Raw genomic sequence first — 2,500 nt, 5'->3', positions numbered from 1 at the left:
GGCGGTCTCCCATCCAGGTACTAACCAGGCCCGACCGTGCTTAGCTTCCGAGATCAGACGAGATCGGGCGTGTTCGCAGTGGTGTGGCCGTAAGCAATTGCTCCTGGCACCAGACAGGACTTTAAACAGGAGAAAGGATCATTTTTTTTACCCCAAATGAAAATAGATTACAGCACCTGGTATTCCCAGGCGGTCTCCCATCCAAGTACTAACCAAGCCCGACCGTGCTTAGCTTCCGAGATCAGTCGAGATCGGGCGTGTTCACGGTGGTGTGGCCGTAAGAAATTGCTCCTGGCACCAGACAGGACTTTAAACAGGAGAAAGGATGATTTTTTTTACCCCAAATGAAAATAGCTTACAGCACCTGGTATTCCCAGGCGGTCTCCCATCCAGGTACTAACCAGGCCCGACCGTGCTTAGCTTCCGAGATCAGACGAGATCGGGCGTGTTCGCAGTGGTGTGGCCTTAAGCAATTGCTCCTGGCACCAGACAGGACTTTAAACAGGAGAAAGGATCATTTTTTTTACCCCAAATGAAAATAGATTACAGCACCTGGTATTCCCAGGCGGTCTCCCATCCAAGTACTAACCAGGCCCGACCGTGCTTAGCTTCCGAGATCAGACGAGATCGGGCGTGTTCACGGTGGTGTGGCCGTAAGCAATTGCTCCTGGCACCAGACAGGACTTTAAACAGGAGAAAGGATGAATTTTTTTACCCCAAATGAAAATAGCTTACAGCACCTGGTATTCCCAGGCGGTCTCCCATCCAAGTACTAACCAGGCCCGACCGTGCTTAGCTTCCGAGATCAGACGAGATCGGGCGTGTTCACGGTGGTGTGGCCGTAAGCAATTGCTCCTGGCACCAGACAGGACTTTAAACAGGAGAAAGGATGATTTTTTTTACACCAAATGAAAATAGCTTACAGCACCTGGTATTCCCAGGCGGTCTCCCATCCAGGTACTAACCAGGCCCGACCGTGCTTAGCTTCCGAGATCAGACGAGATCGGGCGTGTTCCCAGTGGTGTGGCCTTAAGCAATTGCTCCTGGCACCAGACAGGACTTTAAACAGGAGAAAGGATCATTTTTTTTACCCCAAATGAAAATAGATTACAGCACCTGGTAATCCCAGGCGGTCTCCCATCCAAGTACTAACCAGGCCCCACCGTGCTTAGCTTCCGAGATCAGACGAGATCGGGCGTGTTCACGGTGGTGTGGCCATAAGCAATTGCTCCTGGCACCAGACAGGACTTTAAACAGAAGAAAGGATGATTTTTTTTACCCAAATGAAAACACAATTACAGCACCTGTTATTCCCAGGCGGTCTCCCATCCAAGTACTAACCAGGCCCGACCTTGCTTAGCTTCCGAGATCAGACGAGATCGGGCGTGTTCACGGTGGTGTGGCCGTAAGCAGTTGCTCCTGGCACCAGACAAGACTTTAAACAGGAGAAAGGTTCATTTTTTTTTACCCCAAATGAAAATAGATTACAGCACCTGGTATTCCCAGGCGGTCTCCCATCCAAGTACTAACCAGGCCCGACCGTGCTTAGTTTCCGAGATCAGACGAGATCGGGCGTGTTCACGGTGGTGTGGCCGTAAGCAATTGCTCCTGGCACCAGACAGGACTTTAAACAGGAGAAAGGATGATTTTTTTTACCCCAAATGAAAATAGCTTACAGCACCTGGTATTCCCAGGCGGTCTCCCATCCAAGTACTACCCTGGCCCGACCGTGCTTAGCTTCCGAGATCAGATGAGATCGGGCGTGTTCGCAGTGGTGTGGCCGTAAGCATTTACTCCTGGCACCAGACAGGACTTTAAACAGGAGAAAGGATGATTTTTTTTACCCCAAATGAAAATAGTTTACAGCACCTGGTATTCCCAGGCGGTCTCCCATCCAGGTACTAACCAGGCCCGACCGTGCTTAGCTTCCGAGATCAGACGAGATCGGGCGTGTTCCCAGTGGTGTGGCCTTAAGCAATTGCTCCTGGCACCAGACAGGACTTTAAACAGGAGAAAGGATCATTTTTTTTACCCCAAATGAAAATAGATTACAGCACCTGGTAATCCCAGGCGGTCTCCCATCCAAGTACTAACCAGGCCCCACCGTGCTTAGCTTCCGAGATCAGACGAGATCGGGCGTGTTCACGGTGGTGTGGCCATAAGCAATTGCTCCTGGCACCAGACAGGACTTTAAACAGAAGAAAGGATGATTTTTTTTACCCAAATGAAAACACAATTACAGCACCTGTTATTCCCAGGCGGTCTCCCATCCAAGTACTAACCAGGCCCGACCTTGCTTAGCTTCCGAGATCAGACGAGATCGGGCGTGTTCACGGTGGTGTGGCCATAAGCAATTGCTCCTGGCACCAGACAGGACTTTAAACAGGAGAAAGGAAGATTTTTTTTACCCCAAATGAAAATAGCTTACAGCACCTGGTATTCCCAGGCGGTCTCCCATCCAAGTACTAACCTGGCCCGACCGTGCTTAGCTTCCGAGATC

The 2,500-nt window shown here is 50.4% G+C and overlaps 14 non-coding genes across 14 annotated transcripts in view; all 14 read right to left on the bottom strand.

Annotated features, from left to right (window-relative positions):
- The window catches only part of LOC311389906 (5S ribosomal RNA), a 119-nt gene extending 24 nt beyond the window's left edge, over positions 1-95 (bottom strand). The window contains exon 1 of the ribosomal RNA XR_014656236.1: positions 1-95. This exon is cut by the window's left edge and continues 24 nt beyond it. This is a non-coding gene — a ribosomal RNA (5S ribosomal RNA).
- A 69-nt stretch (positions 96-164) lies between these two features.
- LOC311401069 (5S ribosomal RNA) lies at positions 165-283 on the bottom strand. Its single transcript, XR_014666419.1, has one exon. It is a non-coding gene; the product is annotated as a 5S ribosomal RNA (ribosomal RNA).
- Positions 284-352: 69 nt separating this feature from the next.
- LOC311402659 (5S ribosomal RNA) lies at positions 353-471 on the bottom strand. Its single transcript, XR_014667869.1, has one exon. It is a non-coding gene; the product is annotated as a 5S ribosomal RNA (ribosomal RNA).
- Positions 472-540: 69 nt separating this feature from the next.
- Positions 541-659, bottom strand: LOC311408686 (5S ribosomal RNA). Its single transcript, XR_014673372.1, has one exon. It is a non-coding gene; the product is annotated as a 5S ribosomal RNA (ribosomal RNA).
- A 69-nt stretch (positions 660-728) lies between these two features.
- On the bottom strand, positions 729-847 carry LOC311375750 (5S ribosomal RNA). The gene has a single exon (XR_014643771.1). It is a non-coding gene; the product is annotated as a 5S ribosomal RNA (ribosomal RNA).
- Positions 848-916: 69 nt separating this feature from the next.
- Positions 917-1,035, bottom strand: LOC311405519 (5S ribosomal RNA). Its single transcript, XR_014670480.1, has one exon. It is a non-coding gene; the product is annotated as a 5S ribosomal RNA (ribosomal RNA).
- Positions 1,036-1,104: 69 nt separating this feature from the next.
- LOC311397987 (5S ribosomal RNA) lies at positions 1,105-1,223 on the bottom strand. Its single transcript, XR_014663607.1, has one exon. It is a non-coding gene; the product is annotated as a 5S ribosomal RNA (ribosomal RNA).
- A 69-nt stretch (positions 1,224-1,292) lies between these two features.
- On the bottom strand, positions 1,293-1,411 carry LOC311408820 (5S ribosomal RNA). The gene has a single exon (XR_014673494.1). It is a non-coding gene; the product is annotated as a 5S ribosomal RNA (ribosomal RNA).
- A 70-nt stretch (positions 1,412-1,481) lies between these two features.
- On the bottom strand, positions 1,482-1,600 carry LOC311383519 (5S ribosomal RNA). The gene has a single exon (XR_014650352.1). It is a non-coding gene; the product is annotated as a 5S ribosomal RNA (ribosomal RNA).
- A 69-nt stretch (positions 1,601-1,669) lies between these two features.
- Positions 1,670-1,788, bottom strand: LOC311411338 (5S ribosomal RNA). The gene has a single exon (XR_014675797.1). It is a non-coding gene; the product is annotated as a 5S ribosomal RNA (ribosomal RNA).
- A 69-nt stretch (positions 1,789-1,857) lies between these two features.
- LOC311416048 (5S ribosomal RNA) lies at positions 1,858-1,976 on the bottom strand. The gene has a single exon (XR_014680102.1). It is a non-coding gene; the product is annotated as a 5S ribosomal RNA (ribosomal RNA).
- Positions 1,977-2,045: 69 nt separating this feature from the next.
- Positions 2,046-2,164, bottom strand: LOC311397986 (5S ribosomal RNA). Its single transcript, XR_014663606.1, has one exon. It is a non-coding gene; the product is annotated as a 5S ribosomal RNA (ribosomal RNA).
- A 69-nt stretch (positions 2,165-2,233) lies between these two features.
- LOC311414087 (5S ribosomal RNA) lies at positions 2,234-2,352 on the bottom strand. The gene has a single exon (XR_014678311.1). It is a non-coding gene; the product is annotated as a 5S ribosomal RNA (ribosomal RNA).
- Positions 2,353-2,421: 69 nt separating this feature from the next.
- Positions 2,422-2,500, bottom strand: part of LOC311332198 (5S ribosomal RNA) — a 119-nt gene continuing 40 nt past the window's right edge. Inside the window, exon 1 of the ribosomal RNA XR_014632568.1 lies at positions 2,422-2,500. This exon is cut by the window's right edge and continues 40 nt beyond it. This is a non-coding gene — a ribosomal RNA (5S ribosomal RNA).

This window comes from Micromesistius poutassou (assembly GCF_964030765.1).
Source record: "Micromesistius poutassou genome assembly, chromosome: 1".
Lineage (NCBI taxonomy): Eukaryota > Metazoa > Chordata > Actinopteri > Gadiformes > Gadidae > Micromesistius > Micromesistius poutassou.
This window is presented reverse-complemented; position numbering and strand designations above follow the sequence as displayed.